Source organism: Ursus americanus, chromosome 35 (genome assembly GCF_024610735.1).
Source record: "Ursus americanus isolate L20-20 chromosome 35, mUrsAme1.1.p, whole genome shotgun sequence".
In the NCBI taxonomy this organism is placed as follows: Eukaryota; Metazoa; Chordata; class Mammalia; order Carnivora; family Ursidae; genus Ursus; species Ursus americanus.
Window position 1 is genome coordinate 1,371,833 of NC_142161.1, and position 23,489 is coordinate 1,395,321.

The 23,489-nt window shown below is 45.6% G+C and overlaps 1 long non-coding RNA gene across 1 annotated transcript; it reads right to left on the bottom strand.

The window, feature by feature from the left end:
• Window positions 1–7,592: 7,592 nt before the first annotated feature.
• On the bottom strand, window positions 7,593–18,866 carry LOC123780118 (uncharacterized). Its single transcript, XR_015723001.1, has 5 exons — window positions 18,635–18,866; window positions 14,135–14,197; window positions 8,692–8,744; window positions 8,259–8,283; window positions 7,593–7,666 (listed from the first exon to the last, which is right to left on the bottom strand). It is a non-coding gene; the product is annotated as an uncharacterized LOC123780118 (long non-coding RNA).
• Between the last annotated feature and the right edge of the window lie 4,623 nt (window positions 18,867–23,489).

Genomic DNA, 23,489 nt, shown 5'->3' on the forward strand with positions numbered 1-23,489 from the left:
GCTCAGGTCATGCTACACACTGTCTGTCTGCATGAGCTTTATTTCCCTCAATGACTTTAGGAACCCAGATGGAACACAGTGGTTGAGTCCAACGACCCCAAAGTAAGTGAACTGGGGATGCCTTAGGAAGTTGTTTTTCCTGGGGGACATGTCTGTCCAGTCCATTCAGGACGGTGACTACAAAATGCTTCATCCAAGCAGGAGAAAGTGTTACTGAGGGACAGGATCCTACCACAGCGTTTAGAACCACGTTTGGTGTCGCCAATGCTAAATGTCCTCGCTAATTAGCTAACGGTTGGCAGAGACAACCACTCAACGCTCTCCCCACCAGGGAAGTTCCATATGTAGAATCTCAAAAGTACATATAGCTTTTTACATAAAATCTGTATATAAAAATAATTTCATTTCCATATACAAGCAGTTGACATTAGGAAAATGATTTTTGTTTTAGTATTATGTTCAATTCGCCAACACAGAATATACTGTCTGAATTTCATCTGAATTTGATTGGAAAGAAACCAAGAAAGCAACATCTGTTCCTCGGACAAAGAACTTCTAGCTCACCAAGGCGAGAGGTGTGCCTCCGGCGCTGTCTCCTTTGATGGGATCCAGGGCTTCCTCCAAGGCATCTAGGACACAGAGTACCCGTCAGCACATTCCTCTTGTTGCCCAAGAATATTCATGGACTGTTGCTTGATATGGACACGAGGCTGGGGTGTATGGAGCCAGCTGGTTTCCAAGCATGGACTGAAGTGCCCCTGCTGGGCCACCCACTGCAGTAAGGCTCTAAAGTGCGCAGTGTGATGACATGGCTTTGGAGAAGGGTGACATCATGCAGTATCTGTCTGACATATCTCCTGGAGAAACACCATTCTCTCGCTTTCTCCCCCTCTCTGTCTCTCTTTCTCGGTCATCGCTCTCTTTGTCTTTGTCTGTCTGTCTATGTCTCTCTGTCTTTCTGTCTTTGTTCTTCTCTCTCTCTCACACACACACACTCACAATCACACCACATGGAGCCACAAAAGACACCCCAAGCCCAAGCCTCACGCACACACACCCACACCACACACAGGGAATACAATGGCTTCCTAGGACTGTAGACACATGGACACACTTTTTCACCTGGGAAATCTCCTGTCCACCACACCCCCACAACCCAATCAGGGCGGCTCGCCAGACTGAGGATGGCAAGGATGCCCCACCTGCATTAACATCTAGTGTTTTGTCTCAGGAAGAGGCTGATTCCAGAATACGTACCGCATTCACCAGATGCTCCTGTCCCCTGCAGGTACAGAAAAGAGGACACCGTGAGGCTCAGGTCATGCTACACACTATCTGTCTGCATGAGCTTTATTTCCCTCAATGACTTTAGGAACCCAGATGGAACACAGTGGTTGAGTCCAACGACCCCAAAGTAAGTGAACTGGGGATGCCTTAGGAAGTTGTTTTTCCTGGGGGACATGTCTGTCCAGTCCATTCAGGACGGTGACTACAAAATGCTTCATCCAAGCAGGAGAAAGTGTTGCTGAGGGACAGGATCCTACCACAGCGTTTAGAACCACGTTTGGTGTCGCCAATGCTAAATGTCCTCTCGAATCAGCTAACGGTTGGCAGAGACAACCACTCAACGCTCTCCCCACCAGGGAAGTTCCATATGTAGAATCTCAAAAGTATATATAGCTTTTTACATAAAATCTGTATATAAAAATAATTTCATTTCCATATATAAGCAGTTGACATTAGGAAAATGATTTTTGTTTTAGTATTATGTTCAATTCGCCAACACAGAATATACTGTCTGAATTTCATCTGAATTTGATTGGAAAGAAACCCAGAAAGCAACATTTGTTCCTCGGGGATAGACAGGCGAGCTCACCTTGTCAGGAGGCAGGCCCTCCTCCTCTGGGATCCTCTGATACAGCCAGGACCAGACAGCGCCATCATCAGTCACATCTAGAAGGACACAGAGCACCTGTCAGCGTATTGGTGGTGCTGCTCAAGAATGATGCGGGGAGGGGGGCCTGGGTGGCTCAGTCGGTGAACCATCTGCCTTCAGCTCAAGTCAGGACTGCAGGGTCCTGGGATCGAGTCCCGGATGGGGCTTCTGCTCAGCAAGGGTCTGCTTTTCTCTCTCCCTCTGCCCCTCTCACCTGTTTGTGCTCTCACTCACTCTCTCTCAAATAAATAAAATCTTAAAAAAAAAAAAAAAGAATGCCTCGAAGAGTATTGCTCAGTATGAATGGGGTTAGAGCATATGGAGGCATTTGGTTCCCAGGCATGGGCTGAACGCCACCACTGGGCCTCCTGCGCTAATAGGGATAAAATATGTGCCCTGTAATGAGATTTCTTTATCTCATCTTGTCTTTTATTCTCTTTTCTTTTCTTTCTTTCTTTCTTTCTTTTTCTTTTTCTTTTTTTTTTTGAGAATGTGGACAATGGGAATTGTGCAGTGGCAGTGGGATACACCTCCTGGAGACATATGCAATCTCTCTCTCACTCTTTCCATCTCTCCCTCTCCCTCTCTGCATCTCTCTGTCTGTGTCTGTCTCTCCCTGTCTCCCACACAAAATCACACACTCACAATCACACCACATAGAGCCACAAAAGAAACCCCAACCCCAAGCCTCATGAACACACACCCACACCACACACAGGGAATACAATGCCTTCCTAGGACTGTAGACACATGGACACATCTTTTCACCTGGGAAATCTCTGGTGCCCCACACCCCCACAACCCAATCAGGGCGGCTCGCCAGACTGAGGATTGCAAAGATGCCCCACCTGCATTAACATCTAGAGTTTTATCTCAGGAAGAGGCTGATTCCAGAATACGTACCGCTCTCGCTGGTGATGGTTGAAGGTGTCACCTGCAGGTACAGAAAAGAGGACACCGTGAGGCTCAGGTCATGCTACACACTGTCTGTCTGCATGAGCTTTATTTCCCTCAATGACTTTAGGAACCCAGATGGAACACAGTGGTTGAGTCCAACGACCCCAAAGTAAGTGAACTGGGGATGCCTTAGGAAGTTGTTTTTCCTGGGGGACATGTCTGTCCAGTCCATTCAGGACGGTGACTACAAAATGCTTCATCCAAGCAGGAGAAAGTGTTACTGAGGGACAGGATCCTACCACAGCGTTTAGAACCACGTTTGGTGTCGCCAATGCTAAATGTCCTCGCTAATTAGCTAACGGTTGGCAGAGACAACCACTCAACGCTCTCCCCACCAGGGAAGTTCCATATGTAGAATCTCAAAAGTACATATAGCTTTTTACATAAAATCTGTATATAAAAATAATTTCATTTCCATATACAAGCAGTTGACATTAGGAAAATGATTTTTGTTTTAGTATTATGTTCAATTCGCCAACACAGAATATACTGTCTGAATTTCATCTGAATTTGATTGGAAAGAAACCAAGAAAGCAACATCTGTTCCTCGGACAAAGAACTTCTAGCTCACCAAGGCGAGAGGTGTGCCTCCGGCGCTGTCTCCTTTGATGGGATCCAGGGCTTCCTCCAAGGCATCTAGGACACAGAGTACCCGTCAGCACATTCCTCTTGTTGCCCAAGAATATTCATGGACTGTTGCTTGATATGGACACGAGGCAGGGGTGTATGGAGCCAGCTGGTTTCCAAGCATGGACTGAAGTGCCCCTGCTGGGCCACCCACTGCAGTAAGGCTCTAAAGTGCGCAGTGTGATGACATGGCTTTGGAGAAGGGTGACATCATGCAATATCTGTCTGACATATCTCCTGGAGAAACACCATTCTCTCGCTTTCTCCCCCTCTCTGTCTCTCTTTCTCGGTCATCTCTCTCTTTGTCTTTGTCTCTCTGCCTATGTCTGTCTTTCTGTCTTTGTTCCTCTCTCTCTCTCTCACACACACACACTGACAAACACACCACATAGAGCCACAAAAGACACCCCAAGCCCAAGCCTCACGCACACACACCCACACCACACACAGGGAATACAATGGCTTCCTAGGACTGTAGACACATGGACACACTTTTCCACCTGGGAAATCTCCTGTCCACCACACCCCCACAACCCAATCAGGGCGGCTCGCCAGACTGAGGATGGCAAGGATGCCCCACCTGCATTAACATCTAGTGTTTTGTCTCAGGAAGAGGCTGATTCCAGAATACGTACCGCATTCACCAGATGCTCCTGTCCCCTGCAGGTACAGAAAAGAGGACACCGTGAGGCTCAGGTCATGCTACACACTGTCTGTCTGCATGAGCTTTATTTCCCTCAATGACTTTAGGAACCCAGATAGAACACAGTGGTTGAGTCCAACAACCCCAAAGAAGTGAACTGGGGATGCCTTAGGAAGTTGTTTTTCCTGGGGGACATGTCTGTCCAGTCCATTCAGGACGGTGACTACAAAATGCTTCATCCAAGCAGGAGAAAGTGTTACTGAGGGACAGGATCCTACCACAGCGTTTAGAACCACGTTTGGTGTCGCCAATGCTAAATGTCCTCGCGAATCAGCTAACGGTTGGCAGAGACAACCACTCAACGCTCTCCCCACCAGGGAAGTTCCATATGTAGAATCTCAAAAGTACATATAGCTTTTTACATAAAATCTGTATATAAAAATAATTTCATTTCCACATACAAGCAGTTGACATTAGGAAAATGATTTTTGTTTTCGTGTTATGTTCAATTCGCCAACACAGAATATACTGTCTGAATTTCATCTGAATTTGATTGGAAAGAAACCAAGAAAGCAACATCTGTTCCTCGGACAAAGAACTTCTAGCTCACCAAAGCGAGAGGTGTGCCTCCGGCGCTGTCTCCTTTGATGGGATCCAGGGCTTCCTCCAAGGCATCTAGGACACAGAGTACCCGTCAGCACATTCCTCTTGTTGCCCAAGAATATTCATGGACTGTTGCTTGATATGGACACGAGGCTGGGGTGTATGGAGCCAGCTGGTTTCCAAGCATGGACTGAAGTGCCCCTGCTGGGCCACCCACTGCAGTAAGGCTCTAAAGTGCGCAGTGTGATGACATGGCTTTGGAGAAGGGTGACATCATGCAGTATCTGTCTGACATATCTCCTGGAGAAACACCATTCTCTCGCTTTCTCCCCCTCTCTGTCTCTCTTTCTCGGTCATCGCTCTCTTTGGCTTTGTCTGTCTGTCTATGTCTCTCTGTCTTTCTGTCTTTGTTCTTCTCTCTCTCTCTCACACACACACTCACAATCACACCACATGGAGCCACAAAAGACACCCCAAGCCCAAGCCTCACGCACACACACCCACACCACACACAGGGAATACAATGGCTTCCTAGGACTGTAGACACATGGACACACTTTTTCACCTGGGAAATCTCCTGTCCACCACACCCCCACAACCCAATCAGGGCGGCTCGCCAGACTGAGGATGGCAAGGATGCCCCACCTGCATTAACATCTAGTGTTTTGTCTCAGGAAGAGGCTGATTCCAGAATACGTACCGCATTCACCAGATGCTCCTGTCCCCTGCAGGTACAGAAAAGAGGACACCGTGAGGCTCAGGTCATGCTACACACTATCTGTCTGCATGAGCTTTATTTCCCTCAATGACTTTAGGAACCCAGATGGAACACAGTGGTTGAGTCCAACGACCCCAAAGTAAGTGAACTGGGGATGCCTTAGGAAGTTGTTTTTCCTGGGGGACATGTCTGTCCAGTCCATTCAGGACGGTGACTACAAAATGCTTCATCCAAGCAGGAGAAAGTGTTACTGAGGGACAGGATCCTACCACAGCGTTTAGAACCACGTTTGGTGTCGCCAATGCTAAATGTCCTCGCTAATCAGCTAACGGTTGGCAGAGACAACCACTCAACGCTCTCCCCACCAGGGAAGTTCCATATGTAGAATCTCAAAAGTATATATAGCTTTTTACATAAAATCTGTATATAAAAATAATTTCATTTCCATATACAAGCAGTTGACATTAGGAAAATGATTCTTGTTTTAGTATTATGTTCAATTCGCCAACACAGTGTATACTGTCTGAATTTCATCTGAATTTGATTGGAAAGAAACCCAGAAAGCAACATTTGTTCCTCGGGGATAGACAGGCGAGCTCACCTTGTCAGGAGGCAGGCCCTCCTCCTCTGGGATCCTCTGATACAGCCAGGACCAGACAGCGCCATCATCAGTCACATCTAGAAGGACACAGAGCACCTGTCAGCGTATTGGTGGTGCTGCTCAAGAATGATGCGGGGAGGGGAGCCTGGGTGGCTCAGTCGGTGAACCATCTGCCTTCAGCTCAAGTCAGGACCGCAGGGTCCTGGGATCGAGTCCCGGATGGGGCTTCTGCTCAGCAAGGGTCTGCTTTTCTCTCTCCCTCTGCCCCTCTCACCTGTTTGTGCTCTCACTCACTCTCTCTCAAATAAATAAAATCTTAAAAAAAAAAAAGAATGCCTCGAAGAGTATTGCTCACTATGAATGGGGTTAGAGCATATGGAGGCATTTGGTTCCCAGGCATGGGCTGAACGCCGCCACTGGGCCTCCTGCGCTAATAGGGATAAAATATGTGCCCTGTAATGAGATTTCTTTATCTCATCTTGTCTTTTATTCTCTTTTCTTTTCTTTTCTTTTCTTTTCTTTCTTTCTTTCTTTCTTTCTTTCTTTCTTTCTTTCTTTCTTTCTTTCTTTCTCTTTTTTTTTTTTTGAGAATGTGGACAATGGGAATTGTGCAGTGACAGTAGGATACACCTCCTGGAGACATATGCAATCTCTCTCTCACTCTTTCCATCTCTCCCTCTCCCTCTCTGCATCTCTCTGTCTGTGTCTGTCTCTCCCTGTCTCCCACACAAAATCACACACTCACAATCACACCACATAGAGCCACAAAAGAAACCCCAACCCCAAGCCTCATGAACACACACCCACACCACACACAGGGAATACAATGGCTTCCTAGGACTGTAGACACATGGACACATTTTTTCACCTGGGAAATCTCTGGTGCCCCACACCCCCACAACCCAATCAGGGCGGCTCGCCAGACTGAGGATTGCAAAGATGCCCCACCTGCACTAACATCTAGAGTTTTATCTCAGGAAGAGGCTGATTCCAGAATACGTACCGCTCTCGCTGGTGATGGTTGAAGGTGTCACCTGCAGGTACAGAAAAGAGGACACCGTGAGGCTCAGGTCATGCTACACACTGTCTGTCTGCATGAGCTTTATTTCCCTCAATGACTTTAGGAACCCAGATGGAACACAGTGGTTGAGTCCAACGACCCCAAAGTAAGTGAACTGGATGCCTTAGGAAGTTGTTTTTCCTGGGGGACATGTCTGTCCAGTCCATTCAGGACGGTGACTACAAAATGCTTCATCCAAGCAGGAGAAAGTGTTACTGAGGGACAGGATCCTACCACAGTGTTTAGAACCATGTTTGGTGTCGCCAATGGTAAATGTCCTCTCAAATCAGCTAACGGTTGGCAGAGACAACCACTCAATGCTCTCCCAAAAAGGAAAATTGTATGAGATCTATATGTATAATCTCAAATATACATTGTCTGATTTTCATCTGAATTTGATTGGAAAGAAACCAAGAAAGCGACATCTGTTCCTCGGACAAAGAACTTCTAGCTCACCAAGGCGAGAGGTGTGCCTCCGGCGCTGTCTCCTTTGATGGGATCGATGTCTTCCTCCAAGGCATCTAGGACACAGATTACCCGTCAGCACATTCCTCTTGTTGCCCAAGAATATTCATGGAATGTTGCTTGATATGGACATGAGGCTGGGGTGTATGGAGCCAGCTGGTTTCCAAGCATGGACTGAAGTGCCCCTGCTGGGCCACCCACTGCATTAAGGCTCTAAAGTGCGCAGTGTGATGACATGGCTTTGGAGAAGGGTGACATCATGCAGTATCTGTCTGACATATCTCCTGGAGAAACACCTTTCTCTCTCTCTGTTTCTGTCTTCTCTCTGTCTCTGTCTTTGTCTCTCTTTCTCTTGCTCTCTCGCACACACACACACACACAATCACACTACACAAGACACCTAACCTCCAAGCCTCATGCACACACACCCACACCACCCAGGGAGAATGCCTTGGTTTCCTAGGACTGGAGACACATGCACATAGTTTCTCACCTGGAGTCTGCTTTTCCCCACACTCCCAAGCCTCAGTCCTACCAGGAACCTGGAATCAGATGGCTCTCCAGACTGAGGACAGTGAGGACATCCCCCCAACCTGCCTTACCATCTAGAGTTTTTCCTCAGCAAGGGACTGATTCCAGAATACGTACCACCTCCACATGGTTCTGGGGCCACCTGAATTTACAGAAAAGAACACACCCTGAGAGTCAGGTCATATGCATACTGTGTCATCAACGGTTCTCTTGGTGACTATTGAAAACCAAATGAGAAACAGCAGGAAAGACAAAGGCCCGGAAAGGAAGGACAGTGTGCACCCGTGGAAAAGGCATGAGCTTTTCCTGGGGGATGGATCTTTCAAATTCCCTGAAGCACAATTACAAAACTCTTAATTCAGGGAGGAAAAACCGCTTCTGAGTAAAAGGTCCCCTACCACAGTTTACAACCTCCCCTCCCAACACCCCAAGAAAATGGTACCTCACGTCTAAAAACTACACTGTCATGTTGTCATAGCTGAACTCACTTCAAAAAGATGAAACTCAAGTAAGAAACATTTCTTTCTCAGGCAAAGACAGCCAAGCTTACCCTCGATGTGTTGGGCCATGGTGGTTTCTTGCCAAGGTCCTCCTTGGTTGACTCTGAAAGGACACAGAGTACGTGTCAGTCCATTGTTGGTCCTACTCGGGAATTACTCTATGATCACTGTTGATACGGACACGGGACAAGACTGTATGGGAGTGACTGGCTAAGAAGCATGGGCTGAGCTGCTGCTGGGCCATTCTCCTTGGTGGGTGAGGAAAAGCAAACAAGAGGATGAGAAAACGAAGGAGAAACAGACCTTTGACTTTCTAGCTTAAGGCAACCTGGTCGATGTGAGTCAGTTAGTCTACAAAGAGGTCGCCTGGTTGCACACTGTGGTGTCGTGAGGGAGCCCCACCCCTCCCTCTGCCCGTAGCAAAGTCTCTCTAATTGTTCTGCCAGGACGAAGCTCCTCCAACTGGCCATCTGAACAGGAGACAGACTACAGGACACAGAGTACCTTCCCGCCACGGTGCTCTATCTCATGAATGACTCAGAGAGCTCTGCTTGACTTGAACGACAGAACAGTGGAGATGGATGTGGTTGGTTAAACAGCATGCAGTTGCCAATGGCAAGATTTGATTCCTTCTGGTGGTTGAGTAATTTACAGTGTATCTATATTACAAACTGAGGGCTGCTGAAGGGGGGGTTGGTGAGGGATGTGGTTGGTTTAACAGCATGCACTTGCCAATGACAAGATTTGAGTCCTTCAACAGTTGAGTAATATTCCCATATATCTAGAGAACACACTGAGGCTGCTGAAGTGGGGGGATGGGGTAATTGGGTGATGGGCCTTAAGGAGGGCACTTGATGGAATGACAACTGGCTGTTACCGCAACAGATGAACCACTAAGTTCTACCCCTGAAACTACTAATACAGTATATGTTACCTAATTTGAATTTACATTAAAAAAGAAAAGCCTGCAGTTGGCTATTGGTGAGCCCCCTTCTTCATGGAAGGAGATGCAGAGAAGAGAAGCAGCAAAGAAGGGAGAAACAGAGTCCTGGCTTTGCCATTGAAGGCAAAGGTACACCTGAAACGAACGGAATATGGTGTGTCAGCTCAACTACTTCCATTAAAAAATAATAATGATGAAAAATAAAGACACCCTAAAGACAGAAGATAGTCCAAAAATTTAAAAATATGAAATAAATAAAAATAACATCATTAATCTTATGGTATTTCCCCATCCAGTGTGTGTCTCATGTATGTGTTCACTGAGTCGGGTGGCTCTCCGTGCTAGCAGTAGTCATCCACTAATGGGATGGTCCTTTACAGTGGGAGGCCTGGGTTCCTCCCGATGTCCTCTACCTCAGCTCTGTAAGAGAGGTGCAGGAAAAAGAGAGGACCCTGGCTTAGTAACCAAATGTTACTTGGAGTTCTTATTTGTCCTTGTTGCTTGGGTGTGTCATTGCCAGCACTGGAGGCTTTCTGGGGCTCAGGGGGATCATGCAATCAAAGAGCACTAAACTATCTCTTGATTCCCATTTGGGGCCAGCCGCTGAGAAGTGACCCAACACAGAGAGATTTACCACGTTTTTCAATGTTGTGCCTCCCAGTCTCAAAATCTGTGAGCTGGACAGACAGTTTGGACCTTCTGTGTGCTTTTCACACTAAGGGCTATGCCCAAGTCTGCCCTCCATGTGACCACTGAGGCCACCTCATAATGGTAGACAGTACTTGGGATCTCTGTAGACTCATGCAGCTCAGATATATACACAGGCCTTGGAAAGATCCTGCATGGTTTCTGTTGAACCCATGGCTCAGAGCTATGCTTGTCAGTGTGGGAAGTGCAGTTCAGTATCTCAGAGTAGCAGCATGGGCCCAGCCATCTGGGTGCACATTTTGGCATTTCCACTTAAGAGCTTGTGTGCTTGGGTGCATTCAGCTCTGTGCCTCAGTTTCTCCATCTGAATACTGCCCTTAGCAAGCAAAGTACTGCATTGGTGGTGAGGGTTGAATGGTTAGTGTAAGTAAAGCATGCCATGGAAATGCTCAGGAAGGTTCCTTGGAGGTGAAATGTCTCATCTGAGATGCCATAACTCCACAGAACTCAGAGCTGCAGTCAAACTCTGCTGTCCAAGCTCCCAGGCCAGTGCTTTCCCCATGACGCACACCTGCTTTGTCTAAAAAGGACTCCTTTATGTTAAGCCAGACCCGGTGTTTAAGGAGTCACATAAAGGTCTCAGAAATGCTTTTTCTGACTGCCTGAGGACACACTAAGTGGCCATTTCCCAAAATAATGTGCATGATGCTTCCAGAATGAATTAGTTGCCTGACCTGACAGCTATCTGGTCCAACACGACGAACACCAGTTGACTGGTGGGAGAGAGCTTATGTACCTAACATACTCGTGTTCTACAACATGTGAAACTCTATCATCTTGTGAGATTTCCTCCTCCTACATGTGAGCACCTCAAGCTAAGACCTGTTGCCCAGCCATGCGAGAGACCAGAGCTTCGCCTTTGCACAGCACGCTGGATGCAGACTCAGGGGACCTGACCTGTGCATTACCTCACAACCACATGAATAGAGGCTCGTGCTTTTCTAAAGCTGGAGCTCTATGTGCACAAGGATGCAATTGTCTACATACAGAAATTCATATGTCTCTTCATCTCAAAACGTTACCTTTTCTTTTTTCTATGTTACTAACTCCCTATGTACATGCATATCTATCCATCTCTGTCAATGGGTTTCTTGGTCTGTCATTGTGTGTGAAAGGCTGGATACTCAATGGATATATGTAAAAACACATATATTCTCTATTTTCACTAGTCCATACCTCTGGGAGGGTAACACGTTGAGTGAAAGCATATGGCTGATATTTCTGTAAACCTCTAACTTAGAATAACAGCCAATGTAAAAGGTGGAACGTCAAAGAAAACGTGTGTTTTGCTACGTAAGCTGACATCTAGACACAGGCTTCTCGGCTGTTTTTGGAGACCTGGTTATATGAATGGAAGCAGCGTGTGCCCAAATATCTTGAAGTCAAGACACATTTCAGGAGAAGGGAGTTGAAGGCACATGAAGACAAAAGTAGAGGGCTCCACATGCAAGGACCATGGCAATCACTGTCCACCCTACGAACAAGAAAAAGCCTGAAGACACTGAAAAATCAACCACTCTCGGATCCATGGAGAGGGGAGGACACAGGACAAACCATGGCCCTGAGGAGACAGGAAAGGGAACACAGGGAATCCAGGTTCCCTGGAGCACAGACTCTCTAGCAGAATATACTGTTTCTCCAGCTCACCTGGAACATTCAGCAAGAGACCACATGCTGGGCCATAAAACACACCCCAACACATCTCAAAGAGTAGAAGCAATACAACAGCTGCTCTCAGACCTCTATGAAATTAAACTAGAGCTCAACCACAGCAAGAAATCTTGGGAAATCCCCAAATAGCTGGAAATTTTTAAAAAATGGTCAAAGAGGAAGTTTCACGAGAAGCTTGAAAAGATTTTGAACTAAACGAAATGAAAATATACGTTGACAAAAATGTATGCAAAGGCAGTGCTTGGGAGAATTTATACTACTGAATGTCATCGTGTTGGAAAGTAAGAAAGATTCAAAGTGAATAGGCTTCCTCCTTAGAAAACAAGGCAAAAAAGAGTCATGTCATATAAAGCAAGTAAGAGAAAAAAAATCCTATAATGAAATGGAACACAAAAAACTCTCAGACAAAATCAACCAAACCAAGACAAAAGCTGGTTCTTTGTAAATATCAGTAAAATGGATAAAGCTCTAGCCTGACTAACCATGAAGAAAGAGGGAAGACACACATTAACAACAGATGAAAGAGGAGACGTCACGTTGAAAGGATTCTAAAGGAATACATGAAAAAATTCTAGGATTCCTGAAAGGAAAGAGGCCAATTCCTTCAAAGTCACAAAACTACCAAAACCCACTGAAAGGAAATAGATGATCTGAACAGGCAGGTATCAAAAACATTTAACCGATAGTTAATACATTTCCCAGAAAGGAAGAGCCGGCCCCAGATGGTTTGACTGGTGAATCCTATCAAATCTTACAAAGCAAAACACAGTCTTGCTGTGTCATCTAGCCATCTCACTCCTAGGTATTTACCCGGTTGAGTTGAAAAATGTGTCCGCATGAAAACTGGCCCAGGAGTGCTTCTATCGGCTTGATTTATGAACACCAAATCTAGAGGCGACTAAGCTGTCCTACACTAGGTGAACGGAGAAACAACCGGCAATACACCCTTACGATGCAATACGATTTGGTAATAAACAGAGCTGAGCTACCGGAGCGCATAGCTGGCTCACTCAGTTAAGCATCCAACTCTTGATTTGGGCTCAGGTCATGATCTCAGGGACATGATATCCAGCCCCACGTCAGACGGGTTCCCTGCTGAGCATGGAGGCTGCTGAAGATTCTCTCTCCCTCTTCCTCCGCCCCTCCCCACACACTTTCACTCTCTCTCTCAAACAATAATAAAAAGAAGATTAAAAAAAATAATTGAGCAATCAAGTCACAAAAAGACATCGACGAATGTGAACTGTATAGATAAAAGTGAAAGAAGTCAGTCTGGAAAAGCAACATGCTTTACGGTTCCAACTAGATGACATTCTGGAGAAAAGAAAGCTATAGAGATGACAAAAGGTCAACGGTTGTTAAGATTTCTAGAGAAAGGGCAAAGGCATGAATAGGTTAAACACAGGATTTTCAAGGCAGTGAAGTTACTCTGTACATGGTGGATACACGACTTTACACATTTGTCAAAACCCATACTCCTGCACAACACAGAGCAGACCTTCCTAGCGATGCTGGCCTTCAATGAGTATTAATATCGCTACGCTGGTTTGTGATTCGTGACATGTGTTCCACACTGATGAAGCTTTTAAGGATTGTGGAAATTGTGCGCCAAGGGATAAGGATGATAGGGAAACTTTTTATATTATCTGCTCAATTATTATCTTAATCTAAACCTATTTGAAGTAATAACGTCTATTCATTAAAAATAATAAACGATCTATTTTTCCTAGTATTTAATAACAGACTAATGTCCATTCCTTAGCTTCACTATACCTACCATGAAATGTGAACAGACTTGAGTTGCAAATGCCATTTGACTACTGTGGTTATAAACTGATGAGTGACCAGCTAAATTAAAATTGTCACACGTGAAACAAAAATAATATGGCTTGGCATTTTTGTCTTAAGTATGGGACACTGAAAACTAGTGTAATGATTCTTCTTCTTCTTTTTTCTTTTAGAGACAAAGAGAGAGTGTGAGCAGAGGAGGGGCATAGGGAAAGGGAGAGAGAATCTGAAGCAGGCTCCATACCCAGCATGGAGCCCAACACGGGGCTCAATCTCATGACCCTGACATCATGACCTGGGCCGAAATCAAGAGTTGGACACCACCCAGGTGCCCCTAGAATAATTATTCTTGAATCAACTTAATGAATGAATTTCCACGGTACCTTCGACAGAGTCAGAAGTGGGGTGAACCTTCGGCTTTATTCTCCTGGCCAGCTTCCGGAGACCTAGAGAAAATATGGATGTTTTCTTCACTTTTGTTTTTTGTTTTCTCAGAGACCATGGGAAATGCATGACAACAGAAAGAGCTGTTGACATCTTGCTATCAGAAGACCATAGGAAAAGGAGTGATAAGTTCATCAGAGTACAAACTTTTGATCCCATGGTTCATCATTTGCCTAGCAAAGCCACCTGAGTCAGAGAGGGCTTTAGGAAGGTCTTAGGGTTCATATAGCCTTCAAATACCCCACAGAGAATGTAAACTGATGCAGTCACTATGAAAACACAATATGGGACTTCATCAAAAAAATTCACAAAAGAACTACCATTACACCCAGCAATCCCACTCTTGGATAAGAAATCCATTTGAATTCAAGTCTAGATTTCAGAGAAATATCTGCCCATGTTCGGCAGCACTATTTACCAAAGCCAAGCTATAGAGACAACTTAATGTTGAGTGGGGGAGCCGGGACAGGAATGGAGTTGGTTCCTTGGGGAGAGAGGCCCCAGAACACCTGACACCTGCCCAGACACCTGAGATCAAGCCCTGCAGCCCTGAACCAGGGCTCCCTCATCTCTTTCTCATATCCTCCAGCCCCGAGTTGTCTGTGGGAGACAGTGGATGCCCTGGGGGAGGTGCCTGAGCCAACAGCAAAGTCCAAATCCTAGCTCACCTTCGCACATCTAGGTTTCAACCCCTGACCCAGAACACAGTGCAGATGCCCCTTGACAAGCCCCTCTGAAGGGCCAGGGGAAGCCCAACTGTGGCCATCCTCCCACAGCATTCACCCTACTAGCTGTCTGACGTGGAGCCTTCCCCGGGACCAGTTGAGCACCCTCAGGGACCAGTGGGCTGCGGGGCTCCCAAGCTGATTCAGAACCCAGAACTTTCCAAACTAATTGTCACATGACAGCTCTACCAAGAATTAGCTTCCCTTCAACTGACCAACCCTGGCTGAGCAGTTCCTGTGAATTAACTGGAAAAATGGCCACCTGGGCTAGTGCTTTGCTGGTTTAATAAATTAAGCCTATGAACCTCTAGTATCTCACTGGTATTGATCTAAGTAAGTCTCCAAACTGCCTGGGCTAAGGCCTGGCTAAGAGTGAACTGGGACTGCACTGGCTCTGAATGGGCACCTTCCCTGTTCCTTCCTTCCTCCCCCAGATCCAGTCTTTATAGACTCCTCATCCTTCTCTAAACCCTGCAGTGGCAGGGGACCAAGCCCCACCTCCTTTGAGAGGGACCCCTCAGGGGCGCCTGTGTGGCTCAGTGGGTCACGCGTCTGTCCTGGCTCAGGTCATGATCTCAGGGTCCTGGGATCGAGCCGGGCCTCTGTTTCTGCACTCAGCTTGGTGCCTGCTTGTCCCTCTTCTCCTCCCCCACCCCACATCCCCCTTACTCACCGCTTCTGCTCTCTCATTCTCTCTCAAATAAAATCTTTTTTTAAAAAATCAGGGAATATGCAAAGGACACATAGAGAGGGACCCTTCCATACCCACACCCTGGAGAAGCTCCCCCATCACGACTCTCCGTAAGGATCACCCAGACCTGCTTTTGCATTTGAATCTATCATCTGCTGTATACTATTTTGCACGTGATAATAAGCAACCTTTTATTGAGAGACTTAGATTCAGATCTAAGCACGACTTTCTGTTGCATTTCATCTCACATCCTTTGTGAGGAAGCTCATCAATTGTTGACGATTTGTCAATAATGAAGTTCTATCATTGAAAACCAAGCACCATTATTCATTTGATGCTGTTTGACTTCTAGTCTTGCTTTGCAAGGCTATGTGTATATAGTCATGAAGCATGGCCTCTCTCCATGCTTGCACTTACTAGCCAACAATGGGCGAGCTCCGGAAGGAGCAAAGGCCCCCACTGGAGCATGGACACTCCCTGGCCTAGCTGGACAAGCGCGTCCAAACAAGGATGATGGACAGCAAGCTGTTACGAGTGTTTGAGTTCTTGTTGGTCACTGTCCCTAAAGTGTGTAGTTCATGGCATTCAAGCATTTTTTTAGGGCTCATGGGGAGAATGTTATCAAATCTACAACACTATGTCCCTGATTCCTTTCTCTCTGTTTTTAAAATAGGCTCCATGCCCAACATGGGGACTGAACTCACGACCCTGAGATCAAGAGTCAAATGCTCCACTGGCGGAGCCAGCCAGGCACCGCTCAGCATGCTCCCTATTCTTATTCTATTTGTGCCATGCCCTGAAGAGTGACCATGCCATGACACTGATTGGCCAGGCACTGAGCAGCTCTGGACAGAAGGTTAATCATGAACTGGTTCTTTGAGTCTTATTTTTCCTTGTCCCAGCAGCGTCCCTAAGGTCACAGGATGTCGGCATGACTAGGGCTTACTCATACTGACAATGCCATCAAACACCATGAAAGGGTCTCCTCCATTCTGACCAGATTGAGGTCAGGTGCTGAGGAGTAGCCCAGTGTTCAAACAGAGTTTGACTGGCTTGTCCTAAATGGTGCCTCCAAACCCTCAGAATCTTTGAACTGAACACAATCATGGCTTCAAACGGACCAGGCTTTCTACGTCCTTTTCAGATGAATGACTATGGCAAGATCTGGACATCTATGGCTCAAGAGCTTCCCTGGGCTATGTGACCACCGAGGTGACCTCATAATGACAAACAGTGTTTGGGATTCCCCTTGGCTCAGGGAATTCCTGACATCCATGCAGATGCTAAAGCTTCTTTGCACAGTAACTACTGATCCCATGACTGAGTCATAAGTGCAGTTCGGTTCAGTAGTTAGAGCACGAGCACTGGACTGCAGGCCTGGGTTCACCTCCTGGCTCCTTTACTTAGAGGAGGTCACGAACCTGGTCACATTCATCTCTGTGCCTCCGTTCCTCCACCTGAGGAACAGGGAGAGGAAACAAATCATCGCATAAGTGTGTGATGAGCATTGAATGAATGAACACCTGTCACGTGGTCAGAAAGGTGAATTAGAGGGTCTAGATCTTGTCTGAGATCTCACAATTTCACAAGTTCCAGAGCTGGATTCAAATCTGGGAGTCTGAGTTCCCAGCCCATTGCTCTGTGACACATAGCTGCTTTGCCTAAATACAAGCATTTTACCCCAACATGATTTCCTCTGGACAGAATCAGAGGCAAACAATGACAACAACAAAAAGCAAACGAGCAAATCTATTGCTGTCTCCCTGAATCCACTCTCTGGGGCCCTTGTCCACAAATATCCATGACTGTTCTCTAGAATGTTCCAGTTGCCTGTCTTAAGGTCAGCAGATCAAATGAGATGAATCCCAGTGTAAAGAAAAGGAGGGTCACTGTTACAAAGTCTTGTGTTTTCAAACATGTGAAACAATGTCATCTTGCATTATTTATTCCTCACACAAATACAAGTGCCTCCAAACAAACTAGGAGTTCCTGAGACCCTTGTCAACTCATAGAAGAAAAAAAAAAAACATAGCTTAGCTTTTGGGAAGAGATCTGGATGAAAGTTCAGGAGAACTAAGAAACACATTACATCAAAACCACTTTAATGTAGACACGTTCTGTTTTCAAGCTACAATCCTATGTGCAAACGTATGCAATCATCTATATATACATATATACTTATATATATAATGCGTGTGTCTCTGCTCTTGTGTCTACATCACCTATTTTTCTTTGTGCATCACTAATAATCTGTGTACTTGCTTATCGATCACTCATTAACTCGATCCATTAACCAGTTACCCATCTTTCACCATACATTAAAGGCCGGCTATTCATTGCAGCACCGAGAAAAAAAGGTCATGCTATTGTCACCATACTTACGTCTGGGGCGCTGAATGGGACGGGTGGTAGCATACCATTGAAATCTCTAGAAAATGTCATTTTTGATAACACCCAAAGTTCTTAGAAATGGAAAGGTGTGTTTGGGGGTCATAAATTGAAACATAGACTCTCATATTCTGAGGATCTCTTTGGGGCAACTATTGATAGGAACGAACCCACATGTCCCCAAAATCCTGAAATCCATATCCCTTTGGGGATGAACGGTACAGAACAGACATTGTAAGACACTGATAAAACAATGATAAATGTCCTCCATATCAACCTTTCTGGGTTCACTCTAAATTTCAGAAATGCATAATGTGAATATAGAATTTAGGATGCTTAAAAAAACTTAAATGAACATAGACACTGCCGTATTTCCCCCCCTTGAGAACCTAGGGGTGACAAGTGAGGGGTGCAGGATATCATGGAAGTAGTCCATTGTTCTCCATGGAGGACAAAAACCAAGGCTGCTAGCTCAGTAGAACCACCAACAGTAGAAATCAAGGGATAAAACAAAACTATAAAACATGTGTAGATGAAATTGGGAGAGAGGAAATTTTCAACGATGAGAAAAATAGTTTGAGAAAGAGTGAACTGAGTCCTAGCAAACAGCATTCAGAAGATCATTAGGAACATACCATCACAGCAGGAACCACAGCAGGAACCACAGCAGGAACCACAGCAATTTCCCATTCTGAGTTGGAGCAGCAGAGCAAACACCAATCCCTAGGAATGGGTCAGCTCAAAGAGTCCCAGCTGGAAAGGACAGCAGAGGTGTGGCTCAAGTCACCATGGTGACAGTGTCATCATAGACCTTTCAGAGTCAATGCAGCTGCACAGCGGCCAACTTCTGGTGTCAACAGGGGCCTGCCTTCACAGACAAGGGGGGCATGGGAGAGTAAACGCTTTGTTTCGAAAGTTGAACCCCAGTCTCACACTTTCTCACTCTTTTTTTTTGAAAATAAAAGACATGAGGGGGGATGACCTGCCACCCCCCCAAAAGAGTCACTAGCCAAACTTCAGGGTGAAGAGGTTAAAGAAAAACAGATTGAGAATAAATAGAGGTCCCACTCTTGATTTAAAACACCATCCCCACCCATTCTATCCTCCAGTCACCAGACATGTCTAGAATATAGTTTAAAATGGGTCCCAGGTGAAATGAAGAGCAGTGTTCACAGAAATTCCATTCTTCAAATCATATTTCTCTAAGCATATACTAATGAAATTATGTCATTCTCTCACCGTCTATGCATACTACCTGATTTTTCTCTGTGTATAGCTGAGAGGACGTACTTAGTTACCTATCAACCTTTGTGAATTTCTTGGTCAGTATGTGTATGTAAAGCAGACTCTTTCCTGAATAATGAGGGGGGAAATATCACTGTATTTTCACCACTGCATTTCTGTAATAGTGAACGGGTTGAGGGCAATACATACAACTAGTACTTTTCTAAATGAAGTACTTTAAATACTCCCCAAAATGCAGGGTTCAGTGTGTGTTCTGGCTCATGGATGGGCACTCAATAGACACAGGATTTTGATCTGTTCATGAAAAGTAGCAATGGAAACGGAAGGAACCAGTTCCAAATATACATAAAGAAGGAAACCTTTTAGAACAAAGCCAAGTGCCATGGACTTAACCAAGGAACTACAATACATGCTAAACAAACAAACAACAAAAAAAACTGTATGTAGTCGGGGAACCTGGTGAATCCTTGGACTCTGAATTTTGGCTCGGGTCATGATCTCAGATTCGTGAGATCAAGCCCCAGAAAATAATGGCATAAAACAACCCCTTTACTTTGGTAAAGTACTATTTTGGTAAACCTGGTCACAAGGTTAGGAATTCATCCAGGACACAATGCTGACATTAGAAAATGAAAGGTTTCACATATCCACACCCAGGATGATCCCCACTAGGTAGAACTTGGGGTCCATGAAAAGAGCAGCCCTAGGCCCAGTGCCAATAAATAAACGAGGGCTTTCTAGTTCTCAAATCCACAATCCAGAATCCAAGTTTTGCAGGCAGTTGGAACTTCCTGAGTTAGTGAACAGATTCTTTGCAAACGCCCACATCTATTCTTTGCATGTTCCCCAGATCTACTTCCCAGTAGGGTGGCCAGAGGGCAACCAAGGGGAGTCCATGATGCCAGTTGTGTAGCTGAACCTCTCAGCACCTCTTTCAGATTCTATCTGAACCAAATGCCCACTTTGGATACTCCTCAGGGTAGCAGACATCATGAGGTTGTCATTGGGTGTATCTACATCTGAGGTCATACCCATTGGAGAGAAAAAACAAATTCAGCTACTGGTCAGAATGCAGAGCCTGGACATAGAAGAGGCCCACATATTCCTTTTTTTTTTTTTTAAGATTTTATTTATTTATGTGACAGAGAGACAGCCAGTGAGAGAGGGAACACAGCAGGGGGAGTGGGAGAGGAAGAAGCAGGCTCCCAGTGGAGGAGCCTGATGTGGGACTCGATCCCGGCACGCTGGGATCACGCCCTGAGCCGAAGGCAGACGCTTTAACGACTGCGCTACCCAGGCGCCCCCCACATATTCCTTTTGCATTTCAGTGGCTTCTCTCTGCTCTTTCCACAGTCAATAAACCTTCCCACAGAAATCTGTCCTGAACATCGAACTCAGGACTCAATTAATGATGCCTATAAGAGAGACCTTGTCTCACAATCATTAAGCAGTGAATCAGTAAAAATGTTGTAAGGAGGGAAATAAACAAGACCAGACATAGGGGGCAGTATGATTTTTGAAGCCTTTGCTTTTTCTTTTGGACTCTGGGGTAGCCACATCCTTTTCCATATCAAAAGGTTAAGACACACATTAGTAGTATCATTTTTCCCCCACAAAGCCAGGAAAAAGGACGAGACTGTGCTACATGTCTTGTGAGGGAAATCAAGAGTCGAGGCAGGTGCTTTCCATAGGAAATAGATTCCACCTGAGGTCTGGCATGGCAGGGAGACCTTCCACAAGGGCACCAGTCAAGAGCCCAAAGGAGGTGGGGAAGCAACGGGAAAGGAAGAGTGTATGAGGTGATCGCTCCTCCAAAGAATAGATGTCTCACAAGAAACCGAGCTGTCCTGATAATGGACTCTGTCGGGTGGCTCACTTGTGTCCAAAGCAGGACTCAACCGTCAGTCTTTATCAGAGACCTACCAGGTCACTCTACTCTGCACTTGGGACTGAGGGGCACAGGCCCATAAAATGCCCAAAGTCAGATAATTCCCACCTTTCGTGGGGAACCAACTGTGATATCACAATCTCTGAGTCGTTAGTGAGGAAGGGGGCAGTGGGGTCATTTCGGCATCCACGGCTTCACCTAGGGAATAGCTCTCAGCTAGGCTCCACATCTTTGATCTTGGAAACCAACTTCCCCTACTGCCAGTCGAACCTGACTCCATTCTTCCAAGAGACCACAGAGCACAGAGGACCCCCATGGGGGGGCTTTATGCAGTCAATTGGTGCAGTGGAGGGAGGAGATGTGTTCACGTTTCAAGTACACCTGTGTGCTCTATTTCCTGACACCAACCACAACCAACTCGCCACGTTCTACAACAATTCAATTCATACTCCACAGATTTCAGGGCTCAGTCCCACAAGTCTGTCCCCACTGCAGAGGCCAGTCACAAATGGGGTGTTCAAGCTACCCACACTTCTGCCCAACCACAAGGTCAGGTACTCCCTCAGACCCCCTCCTTAGGTTTGATAATTTCACTAGAATGACTTACATCCACAAGTGGATGGATAAAGAAGATGGGCTCCATGTATAAAAAGGAATATGACTCAGCCATTCGAAAGGATGAATTCTTACCACTTACATCGACCTGGACAGAACTGGAGTGTATTATACTGAGTGAAACACAGCAGTCAGAGAAAGACAAGTATATGGTTTCACTCATAGGTAGACTCTAAGAAACAGTGCAGAGGATCATAGGGGAATGGAGGGAAAACTGAACTGGAGGTCATCGGAGAGGGAGAAAAACCATGAGAGACATTTAAGTATATGAAACAAACTGAGGGTTGCTGGAGGTGAGGTGGGGGGGGATGAGGTATTGGGTGATGGGCATTAAGGGGGGTGCGTGATGCGATGAGCACTGGGGGTATACGCAAATGATATATTATTGAACACTAGATCTGAAACTAACAATGTACTATATGCTGTCTAATTGAATTTAAATTTTAAAAAAGGAAAAAACAATTATAAATACACTGTAATAAAAGTTATATGAATGAAGGGGAAAAAGATCGACTCAGAAGTCAGGAAAGCACTTTACTTACATCGACCAGTTTATTATAAAGAATACAACTCAGGAAACGCCCAATGGAAGAGATGCGTGGAGCAAGGAAGGTCTAAAGGGGGTGGGGAGTGGCGGAGAGCTTCCACGCCTTCTCTGGGGGAAAATCACTTTTCCAGAATATTAATGTGTTCACCAACGTCTTGTTCAAGACTTTTTATAACCCAATCTTCAGCCCCCTCCCCTCACAGATGGCCAGTGGCTGGGGCTGAAATTTCCAATCCTTGACTCCCAGTTTGGTCCTTCTGGTGACCAGCCCCACTGTGATGCCATTTCTGGGCCCCACCCTATGTCAGCTATTTAGCCTAAACTCTGGAGAGGTCTGTTGGAGATTTTATGACTAACAAAAGTCTCTCCTATCCCTCAGGAAACTGCAAGGATTTTAGGAGTCCTGTGCCAGGAACCAGAAATTAATTAATTAATTAATTAATTAATTAATTTTCCACAAAGCACTTCTCCAGAAAGGCTAGGCAGACAGGACATTGGCTTGCCTCTTCAAACTACTTCATGGTGGCTTCCCAGAGGGAGATCACCTGGACAGCTGAATGGCAGGATCATCTGTGATTTAAATGCTATTGTTTCCTGAAATCCTTTCATCCTTAAAGTGGAAATACCTAATGGGTCCTAAGTAAATGTCCTTTCTAGTGCTAACGAATGAACACACAAAATCAAGGGCACATGGTCCAAACCGAGAGAGATCTGAAATGCCGATTGGAAACCAAGTCTAGAATCCTCACTGGGCTTTGAGCTGAGACGGGAGAAGGATCCGAACTTAGGCGGATCCGCAGCTCTGCCTGCAGGTCCTGCCTGGCCCAGACACTAACCCAGAGCAGGGTTGAGTTCAAGGTGTCCTGACAGGGCAGAATTCTCCACCTTCTAGATCAGGGCTCTCTGATAAAAACCTAATGCAAGACACAGACATGGTTTCATGTTTTCTAATAAGCACACTGGAAACAAGAGAAATGAAAATGGTGAAGTAAATGTAAATGATGTTTTGGGTTTGGTTTTGTTTTTTAAGGAGGCTCCTGCCCAGTGTGGAGCCCAAGGCAGAGATTGAACACACAACCATCAAGACCTGAGCTGAGATCAAGAGATGGCATTTTAACCAACTGAGCCACCCAGGCACACTAAACAATGTATTTTTAATTCACTATCCCCCAAATGTTCACATTTCCACATGTGA